General features: G+C 40.2%; 1 protein-coding gene and 1 long non-coding RNA gene across 6 annotated transcripts in view; both read right to left on the minus strand.

Annotated features, from left to right (window-relative positions):
• CCBE1 (collagen and calcium binding EGF domains 1) overlaps positions 1 to 22,878 on the minus strand; it is a 260,616-nt gene that overhangs the window by 83,141 nt on the left and 154,597 nt on the right. The window lies entirely within an intron of this gene.
• The window catches only part of LOC134738460 (uncharacterized), a 129,089-nt gene continuing 121,008 nt past the window's right edge, over positions 14,798 to 22,878 (minus strand). The window contains exon 3 of the long non-coding RNA XR_010124183.1: positions 14,798 to 17,910. This is a non-coding gene — a long non-coding RNA (uncharacterized LOC134738460). The remainder of the gene's footprint in view (positions 17,911 to 22,878) is intronic.

Here is a 22,878-nt window from a genome sequence, read left to right on the forward strand (position 1 = left end):
AGGAAAAGAAGCTAAGAACAGGGCATCAAACTGGCTTTTATTGATTCACCCATGAACAAGTTGTGCCTTTACACTGTTGTTATTTGTAAGGAATCCTGGGTATTTGGCATTCCTGGAATATTCTATTTAGCTACCTTGGGGTCCAAGTTCCCTTTAACTGGGGGAGAAGAACTTTTCACCTGTTTCTATGCGTGCTCACAAGGATAAGCCTCCATGATGGCAATTTTGGCTCTGTTTCAGATAAAAATTCATTTAATAACATATAAAGAATATAATGTCATGAAGGCACTACATAAATGTACGTACAGCCTAAGCCAGAGCTCACTGACTCTCCATCTCGTTTTCATCTGCCGGCATCATTGGACCCCAAGTCCTCTGGTCATATGGAAGCCACATTTCAAGCTTAAGAGTGTCTAAATTGATTTGACAAAGCCATCAGTCAGTTCTATCCCTTTCTTCCTAGACTCATTTATAAGTACCACTTAAAACCAGATGCCACTAGCAGTGAGGACACAAAGCAGCAAGTTTTCAGAGCACCGAGTTTCTCCACTGGCCATTAGCAGTTAGGCTGGAAGGGATTTCAGAGCCACAACTACTGAAAGTCACACTCCTTGAGTTTAGAAGAGATAATGAACATTTTCCTGAACATTCAACAAACATGGTCAAGGGGGCTGGGGATTCCCAAGATCAAAAGAGGAATCTGTCACAAGATCAGCATGTCCAGAATTGTTGGGCACAGGGGTTGCTGCCTCCTATGTCACTGTCCGTGGTTCTGAACCCAGCTGGGCAATTCTCTAGGAAGATGGGGGCGGAGGAAACCTGCACCCATTCCTAGGCCCTTGGTGAGTGTCCTGAGAGAGGAGATGATACATTGTGGACTGGGGCATACAACAGTGTTGATCAACACTTTGTTTCCACCCCCATAGCAGGCACAGTATTCAGTCAGTTTTTATACACATTTTGATGTTAAAGTAATGATTAAGAGAACAAAGCTGGCTGGGCACAGTGGCTCACTCCTGTAATCCCAGCACTTTGGGAGGCCAAGGCTGGCAGATCACTTGAAGTCAGGAGTTCAAGACCAGCCTGGCAAACGTGGTGAAACCCCATCTCTACTAAAAATACAAAAATTAGCCTGGTGTGATGACGCATGTGCCTGTAATTCCAGCTACTTGGGAGGCTGTGGCCGAAGGATCGCTTGAACTTGGGAGGCAAAGGTTGCAGTGAGCCAAGAACAAGCCATTCACAAAATAACTATAAACAAAATTCTAAATCACTTGTTTGTTAATGGATCTTCTCTTGCCATCATATTCACTGCTGTCTTCAGCTATAACTCATGTTGGCTGTGTGTTAAACTTGGCTATTTTCTAATCAGTGGGCAGATCAGGAAAAGGTAGCTCCCCTTAAAATGGCACAGAACAGTACATGCGACATGTGGATGAAGTGGATATTAAGTTACAGGGAGATGCTTGCAGCAGACACTATTGGGAACCCACCCACATTCCCTCTGTCCTCACACTTTCCACGTTTGTGGGGCCAACTGCCCACAGCTGGCCTCTGCATCACTTCGCCTGAGGGCTTTCTCTGGCTACCAGAGTCTGCATGCCTGGGAACTAATACCTCCCTGGGAGCAGCCCTGAACCAATGACTGACAGCTCCCTTACCCCAGGCTCTAACTTTATGTGATTCCCAGAGTTCCCAGCTGGATAAAGCTTCAGTAACCCACAGAAGTAACTTGCTTCTAACCACTCTACTGGCTGACTTCCCTGCCTTGTCTCACTTTCCCCCAAGTGCTCCTTGGGATAACCTCCCAAATAAACTTCATGAACTTAAGTCCTTGTCTCAGGGTGGCTTCCAGGGAAACCCAAACTAAAACCCACTACCAAGTACACCCATATTATAAGCCAGCTCTCAGAGCAGGCCAGTGGCAGACAAAATGGGACCAGGTAGGCTGCTTCCTGGGTCTCAGCTGTGGTCCAGCTTCTTAGCCCCTCCACCACCTTTTTAGCCCACTCCTGGAGTTTCACCACAGATCAAAATCAGCTTGGAGGTCCCTAGACTTACTTAGAAAAGAACAGTGCTAAGAAGAATAAAATAAAAGAGAGGGGAGAAAATGTTTAGATACTATGAGGTTGCACACTAATATCACACTAAATATGAGAATGATTGAGCCCGCTGGATGCCAAGTTACAACTAACAGAAATTCTGAATGAGCTAGAAAATTGTATCCTGCCACAAACATATGGCTTTCCAGAGTCTGTTTTAAAACTTAAAAAAAAATAGCACTCATTTGCTTGTCAAATTGTTAGAATGGTGTGAAAGGACCTCTATCCTTTGTCAGATGAATAGATTGCAAAAATTTTCTCTCATTTTGTAGGTTGCCCGTTCCCTCTGATGATAGTTTCTTTTGCTGTGCAGAAGCTCTTTAGTTTAATTAGATCCCATTTGTCAATTTTGGCTTTTGTTGCCATTGCTTTTGGTGTTTTAGACATGAAGTATTTGCCCATGCCTATGTTCTGAATGGTATTGCCTAGGTTTTCTTCTAGGATTTTTATAGTTTTAGGTCTTATATTTAAGTCTGTAGTCCATCTTGAATTAATTTTTGCATAAGGTGTAAGGAAGGGGTTCAGCTTCAGTTTTCTGCATATAGCTAGCCAGGTTTTTCCAACTCCATTTATTAAACAGGGAATCATTTCCCTATTGTTTTTGTCAGGCTTGTCAAAGATCAGATGGTTGTAGATGTGTGGTGTTATTTCTGAGGCCTCTGCTCTGTTCCATTGGTCTATATATCTGTTTTGGTACCAGTACCATGCTGTTTTGGTTACTGTAGCCTTGTAGTATAGTTTGAAGTCAGGTAGCATGATGCCTCCAGCTTTGTTCTTTTTGCTTAGGATTGTCTTGGCTATACAGGCTCTTTTTTGGTTCCATATGAAATTTAAAGTAGTTTTTTCTAATTCTGTGAAGAAAGTCAATGGTAGCTTGGTAAGGATAGCATTGAATGTATAAATTACTTTGGGCAATATAGCCATTTTCATGATATTGATTCTTCCTATCCATGAGGATGGAATGTTTTTCCATTTGTTTGTGTTCTTATTTCCTTAAGCATTGGTTTATATTTCTTCTTGAAGACGTTCCTTTGCATCCCTTGGTCCATCAACAGAGATGAGTTCTTGGGTTAAGTTGAATTCAGCACAGGTTATGTTGACCTCCTTGATTTGACAATGAAACAATGGTAGTTTTTAAGGAAAAAACCCATCTGTTCAGATGTTTGCTAAGCAACTTCTTGCATGGTGAACTTTTCAAATGAATGTCAAGGTATGCATACAGGAAAAGGAAACGTGTTGCAGTTTTACATGCTCACATACGCATGCACACACACGTCAATTAGCTGGCAAAACCTACAGAAGGCAACAAAGTTGACTCTAAGATTCAGAGTATCTGAAGTCATGTTTCCTGACAGTATATCATCCATCTGAACCATGTATATCCAATTTCCATAATGATTTTGAGTTGAGCTAAATTTGGCTGATTGCCAAAATAAGCATTGTTTTCTTTCCTGAAACATGTTTTTTCAAAATCTTAAGATCCTGACACTAAACGCAGACACAAATTAACCCAATTTGGCACAATGCCTCTTACCTGCAGCAGTGGATGTAATTGGGTGCTGTGTTGATATAGTGATTTTTAAAAAGTTAATACATTTTTGTTGGTTTTCATCAGTCACAAAATAACTATAAAGCTATTTATCGGAATGATATTTTCTGAATGCTGAACTTCTCCAGTTACTTAATCCATCTGTCCTCATCCCTCAGCCAGAAGTGCAGATTTTACAGTCCTAACTGGAATGATTAACCCTCGCTGCCAATAATCTCCTGTATTATATTTGCATTCAAATATTGCTTTAACAGTTGAGATGGCTATTTTAAGCAAACAAGAATTTTTACAAAGTTGAAAATTAAGAGCCAAATTCTAAAAAGCATTACACCCATAAAAATCCCCCAACTCTGACACGGAGATATATCACAACAGATTTTGGATTTATTTCATGATTTCAACACAACTGTGTTTTCAGTAGAGACTTCCGTGGTTCTTGGTTGTGGTGACAATGAAGAAATGTATCCATGAGTTACGTGGATTGCAGATGATTCTGGATTGAACACATTGTTTGTTTTTTTTGTTTTTGTTTTTTTTTTCTTTCTTCAGGAAGCATTTCCCAAAACACTGAGCAGCGAATTCCAGAAGGACTCTGAGAAAACACATGTCCTCTGCAGTCAGCAGCAGATCCAAGGCCTCTTCTGTGGAGTCTGTTCCCTCTTCCCACCCACACATCTCTGGATACTTCTGCCAATCATGGATTTTCCTTCTGTGTTTACTTCGTTCGAGGCTCAGGTGAAAAACCAGATGACTTACAAAGGAATCAGATATCACCACTGGCCTTTTCTCACAAGCCAAAACATCATGCCACTCGATCTGTTTTTGTTTGCTTTTTAACATGGAAAAAATGTTACAGGAAACCTGCAGGCTGTGTAGAATGGAAAATTTGTGACAAATTCTATTGAAAGAGAAATTCATTGAACTTGGTGGACATTGACAAAAAAAGTTTAGTCATACTTATTTTCTAAATAATAAACTATACTTTGGTTGGGTAAGTTTGGAAAATGTAAAGCATGAATATGAGAATTCCTTAATCCTAATTCTCATATATGCTATTTACATTTTATCGTATAATGCCTATTCACAATAAACAAAATCCAGGCTGTATTCTTTATACTATTTTATTCCTGGCTTTAATTTGAATTATAAATCTTTCCTATTAAATATTTTGTGAACACAGGAAATTCATTGGCTACATTATATTCTATCAGAGGGACAAACCATGGCTTAACTTTTCTTCTTTTTTTGTGCATTTGTATAATCTAAAGTTCTATGCTAATACATATAATCCTTTAGTGGACATTGTTTACATGAATCTTGGTAATTTCTTTAGTATATATCGTAAGTCCTCACTTCACATCATTGATGGGTTCTTGGAAATGACAACGTTAAGTGAAACAATGTAAAATGAAACCAATTTTACGATAGGCTAATTGACATAAACAAGAGTTAAGTTTCTATGGCATGTTTCTGGTCACAAAAATATCAAACTTCTAAATAAAGACCTGAAATACTTCTAACATTAAACATTGAAATAAATGTCAGCTATATACACATTTAAGAAAAGTTAATAAAAACAAGTAAGATAATCATGTACACAATTTTTGGAGAATTAGTGCATGACTGGGGTCGTAGTGGTGGTGGCTTAAATCAAGGAATAAATGTTCACAAAGTAAAATTTAAGGAGTGCCTCCTACCACAATACAGCTCAAAAACAGTAACAAATACTGGAATACCCAAAGAAACCCCACGAAGACATGGGGAGAATGTGCACATTCTCACAGTAGCCCCAGCTGGGAATTAAATTTTTTTCTCAGCCAGGCACGTTGGCTCACACCTGTAATCCCAGCACTTTGGGAGGCCGAGGTGGGCGGATCACGAGGTCAGGAGATCAAGACCATCCTGGCTAACATGGTGAAACCTCGTCTCTACTAAGAAAAATACAAAAAATTAGCCGGGCATGGTGGCGGGCGCCTGTAGTCACAGCTACTCGGGAGGTTGCGGCAGGAGAATGGTGTGAACCCAGCAGGAGGAGCTTGCAGTGAGCAGAGATCGCACCACTGCACTCCAGCCTGGGCGACAGAGTGAGAGACTCCGTCTCAAAAAAAAAAAAAAAAAAAATTCTCAGTTATAACGAAATGACATTGAACAAAATGATATTCAAAAACCTGCTGTACTCCTGAACAGGACTTAGAGGCTTTTGATTGCCAAATCACTCTCCAGAAATTTCCACCAATGACTACTCCTATAAGCAAGATGTAAGCGTGTCCATCCTCATCAGCACTGAGTGCTAACTTAAACACGTACGGTTGAAGAGGGGTGTATTGAGACTTGGTGCAGGTACAGAGGTGGGGGTGAGCTACATTCCCAGCTTAGAGACAATGGTTGGGCAGAGGCCAGTGGCGGGCAAGCTACTGTGGCAGAGAGACAGTGTGCGGGTTGATAGGGATACAGCCTTTGAAGTCAGGCATTCTAGATTCAAAACCTGGGTCTGTTTCTTACTGGCTAGGTAGTCTTAGACAAGACGTTTAATCTTTCTGTATCTCAATTCCTTCAACTGTGTAACAGTATCTATCTCAAGATGTGAAGTTAAATTAGATAATGCATATAAGATGCTTAACAGTGTCTGGCTCACAGCAGTGAGCCAGTGTCTGGTTCACTAAATAGCAGCTATCATTCTATTATGGTTGTTATAAAATACAAATTGTAATAACCTTATAATGAATTAGCACTTGATTGTCAAGGTTATTTCATGTAAAATTTATTTCACTTTATTTTAAAGACAATCATGGTCAGGGTTGGATAACGTTAGCTTGGAGATTGAGAAACTGAAGCTAAAAGAAGTGAAGCATCTATGGTTCACAAAGCGTGAGCCAGGATAAAGTTTCAGATCCGGCGTCTCCTCCCCCTGGGCCGTCTGCACTGCACAATGTCACATGTTTGTGCAGGACAGCCTTCTGCACTGGTGATGTGATACTATGATAAGCCCTAAGATATTTGTACATCTAGATGTATTTGATTTAAAGAAATCTTTCTGTGACTATCTGAAGTTCTCTACCCAGGAGCAAGGTAACAATAGTCCAACTCCTTTACCGAAACAAGCCTCTATGGCTACAAACTTCTAAAGCATTATTCAGGCCAGGCTCATTGTCTCACGCCTGTAATCCCAGCACTTCAGGAGGCCGAGGCAGGCAGATTGCTTGAGGTCAGGAGTTCGAGACCAGCCTGGCCAACATCATGAAACTGCGTTTCTACTAAAACTACAAAAATTGCCAGACATGGTGGTACATGCCTGTAATCCCAGCTACTAGGGAGGCTGAAGCACGAGAATCGCTTGAACCTAGGAGGCGAAGGTTGCAGTGAGCCAAGATTGCGCCACTGCACTACAGCCTGGGTGACAGAGTAAGACCCTGTCTCAAAAACAAAACAAAACGAAACAAAAAACCCTATTATTCAAAAGACTATTTTGCGTTTTGTTTTGTGAAATTTAGAAAATGAAAATTTATTGTAATAAACATCTGCAAGATGCTTCTTGTAATAAACCTTTGCATTCTATCCTTCAACTAGAAGGATAGAAACAAGAATTTTTCAAAACTTTCAAGGTTAGATAAGTGTAAAAGAAATATAGATAAGTAACCTTAAAACTACGGTAACCTTGAAATTTGCATTTACTTATTTTTTTCATTACCTTTTTTGAAGTTCCAAGATACACGTGCAAGATATGCAAGTTTGTTACATGGGTAAATGTGTGCCATGGTGGTTTGCTGCACCTATTAACCCATCACCTAGGTATTAAGATTTGCATGCATTAGCTATTTATCCTGATGCTCTCCCACACCCCCCAGTAGGCCCCAGTGTGTGCTGTTCTCCTCCTTGCGTCCATGTGTTCTCACTGTTCAGCTCCTACTTATAAGTGAGAACATGTGGTGTTTGGTTTTTCTGTTCCTGTGTTAGTTTGCTGAGGATAATGGCTTCCAGCTCCATCCATGTCCCTGCAAACTACATAATCTCGTTCCTTTTAATGGCTGTATAGTGTTTCACAGTGGTATATGTACATTTTCTTCATCCAGGGTTGATTCCGTGTCTTTGCTATTGTGAATGGTGCTGTAATGAACATACACATGCATGTATCTTTATAAGAGAATGATTTATATTCATTTGGGTATATACACCATAATGGGATTGCTAGGTCAAATGGTATTTCTGATTCTAGGTCTTTGAGGAATCATTTCACTGTCTTCCACAATGGTTGACCTAATTTACATTCCCACCAACAGTGTAAAAGCATTCCTCTCTTTCCATATCCTTGCCAGCATCTGTTATTTCTTGACTTTTTAATAATTGCCGTTCTGACTGGCATGAAATGGTATCTCATTGTGGTTTTGATTTACTTTTCTCTAATGATCAGTGATGTTGAGCTTTTTCTCATAAGCTTGTTGGCCACATAAATGTCTTTTGAGAAGTGTCTGTTTCATGTCTTTACCAACTTTTTAATTAGATTTTTTTTTCCTGTAGATTCTGGATATTAGACCTTTGTCAGATGGATAGGTTGCAAAAGTTCCTTGTAGATTCTGAATATTAGACCTTTGTTAGATGGACAGATAGCAAAAATTTTCTCCTATTCTGTAGATTGTTTATTCACTCATAGTTTCTTCTGCTGTGTAGAAACTCCTTAGTTTAATTAGATCCCATTTGTCAATTTTTGCTTCTGTTGCAGATGCTTTTGACATTTTTGTCATGAAATATTTTCCTGTGCCTATGTCCTCAATGGTATTGCTTTGATTTTCTTCTAGGGTTTTTATAGTTTTGGGGATTTACATTTAAAGTCTTTAATCCATCTTGAATTAATTTTTGTTTAAGGTGTAATGAAGGGATCCAGTTTCAATTTTCTGCATATGACTAGCCAGTTCTCTGAGCACCATTAATTAAATAGGGAATCTCTTCCCCATTGCTTTTGCCAGGTTTGTCCAGGAGCAGATGGTTGTAGATGTGTGGTCTTATTTCTGAGTTTTCTATTCTGTTCCATTGGTCTATGTGTCTGTTTTTGTACCAGTACCATGCTGTTTTGGTTATTGTAGCCTTGTAGAATAGTTTGAAGTTGGGTAGTGTGATGCCTCCAAGCTTTGTTCTTTTTGCTTAGGATTGTCCTGGCTATATGGGCTTTTTGCTTCTATATGAATTTTAAAGTAGTTTTTCTGGTTCTGTGAAGAATGTCAATGATAGCTTGATGGGAATAGCATTGAATTTATAAACTGATTTTTTGAAGGGTTTTTCGTGTATCTATCTCCTTCAGTTCCACTCTGATCTTGTTTATTTTTTGTCTTCTGCTAGCTTTGGGGTTTGTTTGCTCTTGCTTTCCTAGTTCTTTTAGTTGTGATGTTAGGATGTTGATTTGAGATTTTTTTTTTTTTTTTTTTTTGGAGATGGAGTCTTACTCTGCTGGCAGGGCTGGAGTGCAGTGGTGCCATCTCAGTTCAGTGCAACCTCTGCCTCCTGGGTTCAAACAATTCTCCTGCCTCAGCCTCCCGAGTAGCTGGGATTACAGGCACCCGCCACTATGCCCAGCTAATTTTATTTTTAGTAGAGATGGGGTTTCACCATGTTGGCCAGGCTGGTCTTGAACTCTTGACCTCGTGACTCGCCTGCCTCAGCCTCCCAAAGTGCTGGGATTACAAGTGTGAGCCACCATGCCCAGCCAACTTGAGATCTTTTTAGCCTTTTGATGTGGGCATTTAGTGCTATAAAATTTCCTCTTAACATTGCTTTAGCTGCATTCCAGAGATTCTGGTACGTTGTCTGTTTGTTCTCATTGGTTTCAAAGAACTTCCTGATTTCTTCTTTAATTTCATTATTTACCCAGGAGTCATTCAGGAGCAGGTTTTTCAGTTTCCATGTAGTTTTGTGGTTTTGAGTGAGTTTCTTACTCTTGAGTTCTAATTTGATTGCCCTGTGATCTGAGAGAATGTTTGTTATGATTTCAGTTCTTTTGCATTTGCTAAGGAGTGTTTTACTTCTGATTATGTGATTTTAGAATAAGTACCAGGTGGTGCTAAGAAGAATGCATATTCTGTTGTTATGGTGTGGAGAGTTCTGTAGATATCTAATAGGCTCACTTGATCCAGAGCTGAGTTCAAGTCCAGAATCTTTGTCAATTTTCTCTCAATGATCTAATATTGACAGTGGGGTGTTAAAGTCTCCCACTATTATTGTGTGGAAGTATAAGTCTCTTTGTAGTTCTCTAAGAACTTGTTTTATGAATCTGAGTGCTCCTGTATTGGTTGCATATATATTTAGGATAGCTTTTCTTGTTGAATTGAACCCTTTACCATTATGTAATGCCCTTTGTTTTTCTTTTTTTATCGCTGTTGGTTTGAAGTCTGTTTTATCAGAAACTAGGATTGCAACCCCTGCTCTTTTCTGCTTTCCATTTGCTTGGTAAATTTTTCTCCATTCTGTTATTTTGAGCCTACATGTGTCTTTGCACATGAGATGGATCTCTTGAATATAGCACACTAATGGGTCTTGACTCTCTATCCAGCTTGCCATTCTGTGTCTTTTTATTGGGGCATTTAGCTTAGGGTTAATATTATGTGTGAATTTGATCCCGTCATCATGATGCTAGCTGGTTATTTTGCAGACTTGTTGATGTAGTTGCTTCATAGTGTCATTGGTCTTTGTACTTCAGTGTGTTTTTGCAGTAATGTTTTTTCCTTTCCATATTTAATGCATCCTTCAGGAGCTCTTGCAAGGCGGGCCTGGTGGTGACAAATTCTTTCAGGATTTGCTTATCTAAAAAATATTTTATTTCTCCTTCAAGTGTGAAGCTTAGTTTGACTGGATATGAAAATCTGGGTTGGAAATTCTTTTAAGAAGGTTGAATACTGGCCCCTAATCTCTTCTGGCTTCTAGGGTTTCTGCTGAGAGATCCGCTGTTACTCTGATGGGCTTCTTTCATAGGTGACCTAGCATTTCTTTCTGGCTGCCCTTAACATTTTTTTCCTTCATTTCGACCTTGGAGAATCCGAGATTGTGTGTCATGGGGTTGATCTTTTCATGGAGTATTTTACTGGGGTTCTCTGGATTTCCTGAATTGGAATGTTGGCCTATCTTGCTAGGTTTAGGAAATTCTCCTGGATGATATCCTGGAGTATGTTTTCCAACTTGGCTCCGTTCTCCCCGTCTCTTTCAGGTAGCCCAATCAGTCGTAGGTTCAGTCTTTTTACATAATCTCATAGTTCTTGGAGGTTTTGTTCTTTCCTTTTCATTCTCTTCTGTCTGATCTTGTCTACCTGTCTTACTTCAACAAGATAGTCTTCAAGCTCTAAAATTTCTTTCCTTTGCTTGGTCTATTTGGCTACCAACACTTGTGAAGTTCTCGTGTTGTTTTTCAGCTCCGTCAGGTTATTTATGTTCCCTCTAAACTGCTTATTCTGGTTAACAGCTCCTTTAATGTTTTATCATGGTTCTTAGCTTCTTTGCATTGGGTTAGAACATGCTCCTTTAGCTCAGTGAAGTTCATTATTAACCACCTTCTGAAGCCTACTTCTGTCAGTTCATCCATCTCAGCTGCAGCCCAGTTCTGTGCCCTTGCTGGAGAGGAGCTGCAATCATTTAAAGGAAAAGAGGCACTCTGGCTTTTTGTTTTCAGCGTTTTTTTGTTGATTTTTTCCTCAGTTTTCATGAGTTCATCGAGCTTTGATTTTTGAGGCTGCTGACCTTTGGATGGGGTTCTTGTGGGGACTTTTGTTGATGCTACTGTTGTTGTTGCTGCTTGTTTTTCTTTTAACAGTCAGGCCCCTCTTCTGTAGGGATGCTGACATTTACTGGGGGTTCCTCCTGCACCTGGAGGCATCACCAATGCAGGGTGCAGAACAGCAAAGATGGCTGCCTGCTCCTTCCTCTGGGAGCTCCATCTCAGAGGGGCACTGACCTGATGCCAGTGGGAATGCTCCTGTATAAGGTATCTTGTGACCTCTGTTGGGAGGGGGGTTCTCACCCAGTCAGGAGGCATGAGATCAGGGACCTGCTTAACGAAGCACTCTGGCTGCCTCTTGGCGGAGCGGGTGTACTGCGCTGAAGGAAATCTCACTTGTCTGGACTGCCCGGATTCCTCAGAGACAGCAAGGGGAAGAGACTAAGTCTGCTGATCCACAGAGACCACGGCTGTTCCTCCCCACAGGTGCATCATCCCAGGGAGATCAGAGTCCTGTCCTCTGATCTCTGATGAATTTCTGAAATCCCCACAGGGAGGCCCTGCCCGGTGAGGAGGGATGGGTCAGGGTCTGGCCTAAAGAGGCAGTCTGGTCATGATCTGCCACAGCTGCTGTGCTGCGCTGTGGGGAATTCCTCCCGGTTCCAAACCACCCAATCTCCCAGGTACTGGCAGGGGAAAATGGCAGACTGGGGCTCAGTTGCCTTAGGCAGCAGGCAGTCGCAGTTATGACGGCCACCTCTCTCCCCGGGAACTCGTAGTCTTAGGCAGTCTCCAGCCAATTGGCCACGGAGAATCTGCACAGCTCTCTGCTTGGGACCCAAGGCCCTGGTGGTGTGGGCTCGTGAGGGGAACTCCTGATCCACAGGTTGCACAGATCTGTGGAAAAAGCATGGTTTCCTGGGCAGGGTAGCAATATCACTCACTGCCTCCCTTGGCTGGGGGTGGGGTGGGAGCTCCTCTTGCCCTGTGTGGCTCCCAGGTGGGTGATCTCTCCACCCTGCTTTCACTCTCCATGGGTCACGCCAACCACCTAGTCAGTCCCAGTGAGAGAACCTGGTACACCTCAGTTGCTGGTGCAGGATTCACTCACCGTTTTCGTTCTTCTCAGTGGGAGCCTCCAACTGCAGCTGTTTCTAGTCAGTGATCTTGGCCCCTCCTTGCCCCTGGTAGCATTGAAATATCTAAGGTTTTTCAAGCTTAAAACCATATGGATCTTCTGGAAAAAATTGTGCTCTCAAACCTATACTGTCTTCAATGTGTAGGGTCTTGTCCTGAAGTTCTCAGACATTAGCAAGTATCAGAACAACTTGAAGAGCTCATTAAAACAAAGTGCTAGGCCCCAATCCCAAAGTTTCTTAGTGGCTACACAGTAAGGATCAAGAATCTGCATTTCTGTGACGTTCCCAGGTGATGCTGATGCTGCTTTTCCAGTTTGAGAATCACAGGTCTACAGCCGCCCTTTCCCCTTTTGGATTCTGTGTGTTTATAATCTAGTAAGTTGAGATGGATGGGCTTGACTGAGGCCCACTGGCAGAGAAGAGGCACCAGGTGGCCAAAGAAGAGAGCCCCATGGGTAGAGGAAGTCTGGAGTCAAGGTGGGTGTTGCCAGCACTCAGGACTTTCTGTTCATTATGGCTCATGAGTTCTCAACTGAAAAAAATGCTAAAAAATGGCAGGATCTATAACGTTGAGTTGTGAAGTAGGGGATGCCACTTATAATTCCTTTAATATTTAGATCGCCTCAATACCCATGTATAATTCCGTGTTGGTCACATCACTGTTTTTCTGACATTTTTACACTCTCCTCCTGCCTCCTTGAACCTCACTCTAAAGTTCATCATCTCCATTCATTCACTTTTAATTCCATGGCACCTACAGAACATGCCATTATCTCTCAGAAACTGAGCACTCTTTCCCTCCTCTACAATGATAAGATATCTGCTCCCCTTTATGTGATCCCAACTGTTCTGAAAAAGGCACAAGCATTCACATGTGACTATGTAAAGGTGTTCATAAAATTGACAGAGCTTCTGTAATTCTCTGGAAAATCTGGCTTAAGCTATGATTTAAGGCATAACAAAGGAACAAAGAACAAAAACAGTGATAAACACATACAAATGAATTTCCTTACACACCACATTCCCATTGTTCTCAGATAGTTTTCTTAAATATCTTATTAATCAATACTATTAGGAAAGCTATCGTCTTCAACAATAAGTATTTTGACACCTAAATACTGGATCTATTTCTTAAATTATTTATGTTTTTTCAAATATAATATTTAATAGGATATTTTATGGCAATGAGCAAACTCTTCCATTTAGACCGAGTCAGCTAAGTGGTGGCCCTGAATTGAGGAGTTCAAACTTGTTAAAGTAAAATACCAAAAACTCAGTTGGAGCATCCTTTAGAAAGGGCTGTATTTTCAAATACATCTGAGTACTCCGTGTTTTTCCAGCATAACAATGGATCACAGAGTCAGCTGAATGATCTGATATTCCCCAAATCAGCTTGTTGGCCATGCGATTATCGAAATTGAATGAGAACTCCCAACACTGAGAAGAAATGACCCAGACACTGGAAATCCTGCCTCATCAATACCCCAGCCAGTGTGAAAGATGAGAAGAGACACATACAAGATAAAAACACAAACCAAATTTACTTTCAACCGCATGTGATCTTTTTTCCTCTTCTCCAACAGTCTCATGGGCTATCAAAGCAGGTCTCTTATTAGAAAGAATAACAGAAACAAATGTGAGAGAGGAGCCAAAAAAATTTTGTCTCCAGGAATAAAAATTATGAGACACCTACTATGAATTTCAGAAGCACTTTGGGAGGCTGAGGCAGGAGGATTGCTTGAGCCCAAGAATTCAAGACCAGCTTGGGCAACACAGCAAGATCCTATCTCTACAAAAAATTTAAAAATTAGCTTGGCATGGAGGTACATGTCTTTTGTCCCAGATAATTGAGATGCTGAGGTGGATCACTTGAACCCAGGAAGTTGAGGCTGCAGTGAGCTGTGGTCCTGCCACTGCACTCCAGCCTGGGCGACAAAGAAACCCTGTCTCAAAAACAAACAAAACATACACACATATGCTCCTGCAAGCCTACAGATCATTCACTCAACTGTAGGGGATTCTAGGAATAAGTGCTTTCTAGACTCTAGAGATGGGGGTGGGAAAGGTACTCAAAACTGAAACATGTAGAAGCATCAACTACTGTGAAGATCAGCCTCAATTTAAAGGGACCCAAGGTATCGCTTTTCACCTTGGACCCTAAAATGACCATGTACCACAACAATTGAGTTTACTTGCAACACATATTTCCTTATCATTTGCATGTCTACTGGACACCAAATAAACATACTCATGACCGTCTCTGTATCTCTACATTTAGTGTTCTTACTTTTTTTTTTTTTTTTTTTTTGAGACAGAGTCTCACTCTGTTGCCCAGGCTGGAGGGCAACAGCATGATCTCTGTTCACTGCAACCTCCGTCTCCTGGATTCAAGCAATCCTCCTGCCTCAGCTTCCCAAAATAGCTGGAACTACAGCTGATTTTTGTATTTTTAGTAGAGATGGGGTTTTGTCATGTTGCCAGGCTGATCTCAAACTTCTGACTTAGGTGATCTGTCTGTCTCAGCCTCCCAAAATGCTGGGATTATAGGCATGAGCCACAGCACCCAGCCACATTGTCTCTTTATATAGAGAATGTCTAGAAGGCAGGACCTGTGTCGACAAACATGGTTTGCCTCACATTAAATTGACTCCTTCCAGCCACGGCACTAGGCAATGTGGACCTGTACCAATAGCTTGCTTCACCTACAAAGCTGCTGGCTGTGAAGGCTACTGGTGTTATGCTTTGAAGACTAGCTCAGGCAGGAAGAGACAGGAATTAACATTTACTGAGTATCAATAACTTGCCTCCCATTTTCTCATATGTTGTCCCATGTCATCCTCAAAATCCTATGATGTTACCCACTCCACAGACTGAAGAAATATTCTTGCAGATGTTACAGCTAATTAGCTTGGATTAATTATAACGACGACAATCTCCCTTCCATGCCTGGCTATCTGATTCCAAAGTTCATGTTCTTTCTACCATGTGAAGTCACTTTGGAATTCAAGATACAGAGATTTCAAATTAATCTTTCCTCCTGAAAACAATTATATACAATAAAATTGTTCTGGAGGCTATCTAGGCCTTGTCCTTTTTTACTGAATCCCATCAATGGTACACAGGACGGCTGCATCTGCCTGGGAATTGTAACCTCCTGCCTGGCAGGTCACCAATGGCCACAGGCTTTAGAACCTTTCACAGAGTATGGAGGGTGAGGAACCAGAATGAGAAGGTCAACATAAAAGCAAAGTATTGCATTTGATTATTTCCTTTTCATAATATTTTGAAACCTTGATCCTAAGTTCTCTTTTTTCCCCCTCTTCAAGCTATTCTTGGCTTTTATTTCATTATAGTTAATATATGTTCAAACAAAATCTTTAGAAACAAAACAAAGTAGATCACAACTAGAAATCACATTTATTCTGAACACAAAAGTTCAAGACTTCGTGTTAGAATTTTGTTAGGTTAAAATTAAATGCTAGTGATATTAGAGGTACATGTAAACAATTTCCCATCACTCCCGATTATGAATCTGCATTTGTCTTTTGAAATAGACAAAAATTGAAACTTAAGCCAAGGTAAACTTTGTTAGAAAACTTAAAATAGCTTCACTAAATTTTCCCATAAAAGGCCAGTTATTTATAAAAATAGAGATTATAAAGAGAACACTTTTTCTTGTATTTTTAGTGCATACTTTTCAAAATTTTATATTCACACATGCACATATAGATACCAACTTTGACTATGTATAACTCTTATAAATGTTAGAAATATGTAAAGAAAATACTGTAGTTTTAACTTTATTCATATATAAAGCATTTTATTGTGAATAAAATACACATAGAAACTAGCACAGAAGCTATATATTTATTATAACAAACGTTTATCAAGATCTGTGTAAGTATCATCCATGTTAAAAACAGACCTTTATGAGCACCCCAAAATTCCTCCCCTGTACCACGCATTAGTTCACAATGGTTATTTTCTTTAAATTGTTTTGCTTATACAGAAAGATCATCTTGGTTGTGATGTCCAAGTTACTCAGGTGATCCACATATATCAACGCTATATGTGCATATAATTTATATATTCATATGCATACAATATGGGTAAAAACACATTTATCCATTTATCTAAATAAGCACAAATGTACTTCATAATGGCAATCAGCAAGTGTTTCTACTATCATATGTCCTGTGCTCTGGGTTTCCATAAACCTGAGATGACCCATTTCATTGAGAGATTCCAAAGAAAAAAATTGACTTGGAGAATCCCCATAACCACCCTGTTCCTCCTTTTCAAAACTGTACGATTCCGCCTTAGTAATCTATACGTGGAAGACTGTATAGATTACTAAGATGTTGGCTAATGATAATGTTGGCTAATGATAAATGAATTTTTGACTCTTACTATCTTAGAAACAGTTTGGTTAGTCATACATTCCTAAAAGTCTACCGACCTCAAAATAACATACCTATAACATTGGTATCATGTACTAAAACCTTTGCTAGAATTTTAAAGGTTGAAAATCAAAGTAAAAACGTATTGAATCCCAAATCTGTAAGGCCCTGAGGTTTTAGTCTTGTCCTTAATATTTTAAAACACGTGCTGACTTTAAAATAAGTGGGATATTATTAAAAGCATGAAGAATATAGAAGTCAGCCATACACCTAACCAGCCAGGCCTTTGGGCTGTAATATTACATAACAACCTGTATCTGAATTTGAGCCTCCGTCTGAGAAGGGCTTCCTGGTCCAGTGCCTCCCCTACTTTTGGGTACATTGCTTCAAAGCAGTGGTTCTCACAGTGTGGTCTCTAGCATCAGCATCATCTGGAAACTTGTTAGAAATGCAAAAGGTTTGGCTCCACCCAAGACCTACGGGATCAGGAACTCTGGAGGTGGGGCCAGCAGCCTGTGTTTTCACAAGCTGTCCAGGTCATTTCTGATGTCCACTGTAGAGAATAAGGCTCCATCTAGATTGTCTGGTTCCAGAAAGAGAACTTCTGGCCCCAGATCTGGAGCTGTGTAGCCTGGAATTCACAGCCTGTACATTTTCTGTCTCCCAATAATAGACCATGCATATAGAAATGCTCTCTTGAGCATGAGGAGGGAAAGATAAAAGTAGTAATAAGTAATGGCACCAAGGCTTAGAAAAAAAACAAAACAAAACTCATTTTCCCTCATTTTTAATTCCCAAATTGAAAACTATTATTACTGACTTTTAGAGAGGTGAATAAAATGTTACACGATAGCTCCTTCACACCAGTTTCGAATCCCCAATTTCCCCAAATAATGTCTCAAGTCTATATAACAGAAAGACTTGTGAAAACTGCACTAAAATGTCTTTGAGCTTAGACGAGGCATTCAGCATGCTGTAGTTCTGCCTTCAGCAGTAGTGAGATCGACAGCATCATGAAGCCTTGATGCTGGAAAGATAAACGTTGAGACTGTCAACGTTGGTGAGTTGAGACTATGTTGGAGACTCGACAGGAAGATGGTATTCAATAAGCATGGACTCTTTTTTGTAGGTTTTTCCTCAGTAGTAATTATAGAAATCCAAATTAAAAACACAGTGAATTATTTCACACCCAAACTGGCAGAAATGTAAAAGCCTGGCATTACCGGGTGTTAGCGAACATAGAGAGGAACAGAAATTCTCATACTCTGCTGTTGCAAGTGAAAATTAGCATAATCACCATGAAAAGTAACATGCAATGCATAGCCAAGGTGAAAGTGTGCACACTACCCATGGCAGCTCCAGTCTGAAGTACGGGAGGGGATGGGAAAACTGAGAAATTCAAGCATATGAGTATAAGGTCACTGTAGCACTGCTCTTAATAGCTAAAAAATTTGGAAGCAACCCAAATGTTCAACAGAATGTGTAAATTATGACATACTCATACAGAGAAATATTACATGTATTAAACAATGTAAAGCATTAAAATGTTGTACAAGAATAGGTACGGTCATGATACCATTTATGTCAAAGATTAAATACTTGAAAAACAGTATTTATTGCTAAGAAAAACGTACATATATAAGGACATTTATGAGAAATAATAAAATCCAAATTTAGGATAGTGTGTACTCTTTTTTTCCTAAAAAAAAAATCTATGTTGCCCAAGCTGGTCTTGAACACCCGAGCTCAAGCAATTCTCCTGCCTTGGCTTCCCAAAGTGTTTGGATTACAGGCGCGAGCCAGAGCCACAGTGCCTGGCTGCTGTGTAATTCTATGAGGAGGAGAAAGAAACGAAGCTTCAATTTTGTTTGTAATGTTTCATTTTCTTTTCAGATGAATACAAAGTATTTTTATGATATTCTTGAACATTTGTAAAGGTCTGAAATAATTCATTAAAAAACCATAATAGGTTTTGAGTCTAGAGAGATAGAAATCTCAATTATAGCTCTTACTAATAGTGAAACTTTGATCAAACTGACCTTTATGAGCTTTTGTCTTCTCATCTGGTGTGCAAGAGTCTGACGGTGTGCCATCTGCGAGGTGCTCAGCCTCTGCACAGAGCCTGGACAGCTCACGGCAGGCACTCAGGCCATCTGCATGTCCTTTCCCTGGGCCCTCTCTCCTCCTCTCCTTTTTCCACACCATGAGCACCACCTCCAGCTCTTCCTTCAATGACTCACTCCTCCAAATTCTGCAGCATGTGCATGAGACGGGCTTGTATTTGGAAATACTGAAGGCAATTTCAAAAAGATTTCTATGTTCAAAGGAAGAGAAGGTTGTCTTGGGCTGGGAAAATGTCAACTTTCCCAGAAAAATAAAAGTAAGAATAACAAAGTGCCAGGGGAATTGCAACTTGGCAGTGGTCATAGTGTACGTGACAAATAAGAATGACCAATGCAACAGCCATGAAAACAACATGTACTCAACAGGCATCTCCATTTCTTGACACTAAGTCAAGAAAATAAAGGAACATTGGGCTGGGCACGGTGGCTCACGCCTGTAAATCCCTGCATTTTGGGAGGCCAAGGTGGGCAGGTCACAAGGTCAGGAGATCGAGACCATCCTGGCCAACATGGTGAAACCCCATCTCTACTAAAAATACCAAAAAAAATTAGCTGGGCCTGGTGGTGGGCACCTGTAATCCCAGCTACTTGGGAGGCTGAGGCAGGAGCATCATTTGAGCCTGGGAGGCGGAGATTGCAGTGAGCAGAGATCGCACCACTGCACTCCAGACTGCAGACTGGCAACAGAGTGAGACTGTCTCAAAAAATAAAAATTGATGTTTTTCCTGTTTCTGCTCACTTGTAAACTAGAAAAAGCAAAATTAATTCTTAGCATACAGCCCCTGGATATATTCAGGAGACTTCTGATCATCTCAGCTAAAGAATTAAAAACTCTCTTTTGGGCTGGGGTTTTTCAATCCATTTTATGTTAGTTCTGATGTTTTCAAGACTACCACTTTCTAATCTTGTTTCTAAATTTCAAACTCAGATTCTGGAGTACTCTATCATATTTATAGCCTCTGTGGAATAATGCCAGCCAAAGCAAGGTGACATATACTCAGAGTGTGGCTGATATGGTTTGGCTGTGTCCCCACCCAGATCTCATCTTTAATTGTAGCTCTCATAATTCCCACGTGTTATGGGAAGGACCTCGTGAAAGATAATTGAATCATGGGGGCAGTTTCCCCCATACTGTTCCCACTGTAGTGAATAAGTCTCATGAGATCTGATGGTCTTATTAGAGGAAAATCCTTTCACTTGGCTCTTATTTTCTTGCCTGCTGCCACGTAAGGTGTGCCTTTTGCCTTCCACCATGATTGTGAGGCCTCTTCAGGCACGTGGAACTGTGAGTCCATTAAATCTTTTTCCTTATAAATTACCCAGTCTTGGGTACGTCTTCATCAGCAGTGTGAAAATGGACTAATACAGTGGCTGACAAGTTTCTTACTTCAGCAAGTATATAAAGTGTACGGCCTTCAATGTGTCACCTCAAAAGGAATCTGGTGTATCTTCCTTCTGTTTAACACATTTTTCCATCTCATTCAAACTTGAATGCATGATATACCTCAATAGAATCTGGTTCACAGCTCTACCCTCTCCTAGCAGTGTGCCCTTGAGCAAGTCACTTAACCTCTTTTATGTCACTTTCCTGTTTGTAAAGTAATAACAGTGCTTATTGTCTAGGGGTATTATTGGGACTAAACGGGTTACTTAAAAACTCCTTCAAGAGTACATAGCACGTAGTAAATGAAAAATATATTTTTTAGAATACGCTTAAAAACAAGCTACATTGTCAAAACAAGGTGGTACTTAAGTAAAACAGCTTGTCACTAAATACGTCCAATAAGATAACACACCTAAAGACTTATGGTCCCATAAATCAAGGATGTCAAGAACAACATGAGTACATTTAACTCTATTATTGAATAGCTACAGTAAAAGCTATACAACTAATGAGTTCATTCTCAAAAACTCCATAGTAAATTCCCAATGTATCCCAAACTTCAAAGAACTTCAAAGATATGTTCATCTTCAGTTGCCAAAATATACATGCACATTTATTTCCTCTTAATTTCCATTTCTAAATGTCTCTGATAAAGTTATTTTGTCTTGGAACAGCTGAGCTCCATTAAACAGTTTTGTATCTACTATCGGGATACTTTGAAAAGGCGTGATGGAATGCCAAGAAGCAAATCTATCAGCTGATGTCTCCCGAACTTGCCCTGTCGATAGAACATACATATTTTCTTGGCCGTCTGATTAAGTAACACAAATTTCTCAAAGGACAGTTTAATGGCATTGAAATATCTGTATTTCACTGTGGGAATTACTAGCCAAAGGGTGCTACACATGACATCCTGGGGAAAAAAAATATGCCTGACGTGAGGAGGAACAAGAGAAGACAGTCAAAAGTGGGCCATAAGTTGTAAAAATGCTGGTGACATTTATAGGCAACTTCTTAAGTTGGACAAGCCTGACAGAATTTAGAGGTCTGTGATAGGCAGACATCTACAATGATCTCAATGATTCCGGCTTCCTGGTATTTACGTCCCTGTGTCATCTCCTCCCATTGGAGGATAGCGACTTATTTCTAACCAGCAGATATGGCAAGGTGACAAGAAGTCACTTCCATGATTAGGTTATAAAAGACTAGGCTGGGTGTGGTGGTTCACGCCTGTAATCCCAGTACTTTGGGAGGCCAAGACAGGAGAACCACTTGAGGCCAGGAGTTTGAGACCAGCCTGGGCAACATACCAAGATGCATCTCTAGAAAAATAAAAAACTAGCCAGGCACAGTAGCATGCACCTACAGTCCCAGTTACTCAGGTCGTTGAAGCAGGAGGACCGCTTGAGCCCAAGAGGTCAAGGGTATATGGACCTATGATTGTGCCACTGCACTCCATCCTGGGCTACAGGGCAGGACTGTCCTATATTTAAAAAAACCAAAAAAACCAAAAAAACCAAAAAAAAAAAAAAACCCAAGAAAATAAAGTAATGACAGACTGTGACTGCCATCTTGCTGGCTCTCCCCGGAGCCTTGTGGCTTGCATGCTTCGATGAAGAACACTGCCACACTGAAGAGGCACACTTCAAGGAACTGAGAGTGGGCAACAGTCAGCGAAGAACTGAGGCCCTTGTCCAATGCCCCATGAGAAACTGAATCCTGCCAACAACCATATGAGCCTGGAAGCAAATCCTTCAATCTTAGAACAGCTATGGTTCAGCTGACACCTTATTATGTAGCCTATGAGGGACTCTGAAGTAGAGGACTCAGCTAAACAGGGCCCAAATTCCTCACCAACAGAAACGAAGGGCAAGAAACACATGTTATTTTAAGCTGCTAAGTTTTGGAGCATTTTGTTATGTAGCAATGGATAACTAATACAAATGATGAAAATCAGACAAGGCATAAGGCTACTGGCAGTAACATCATCGTGATTCTCTAAGGCTGGATGAATCTGACCTTATCTTCTGGTTTCTTAAAACTCCCATTTAAATTAAAATGAAAAATTCCTTTTCTTCCAAAATTTACATTGCATGAATATGCTCCAAAACTCACATAAGAATCAACCAAAATTTTCAGTTGGTCATGTTTTTCCAGACTAATATTTTTGTTTAATTTACTTCCTATAGTTTACATTTTAAACACAAAGAGTCTTGTTTGCTTTTGAAAAACAATTTATAATAAACAAGCTTTTTTCAAATTCTATATGTTCTTGCCCCAGGGAGAATTCTACTTGGTAAATTCTCCCTACCCATTAATCTCCAGAATTCTCTTTGATGAATTTAGTTGACTTAAAGATCAGTGTATAATCTTGGACCCATATAATTTTGAGTTCCAAAATAAACCTTTCATTTCCTTTGCTAAAGTAATAAGAAATAGGAAGCATTTATAAATTATTAGAACATATTTAACTCACTAATACTATCTC

The sequence above is a fragment of the Pongo pygmaeus genome, chromosome 17 (genome assembly GCF_028885625.2).
Source record: "Pongo pygmaeus isolate AG05252 chromosome 17, NHGRI_mPonPyg2-v2.0_pri, whole genome shotgun sequence".
Lineage (NCBI taxonomy): Eukaryota > Metazoa > Chordata > Mammalia > Primates > Hominidae > Pongo > Pongo pygmaeus.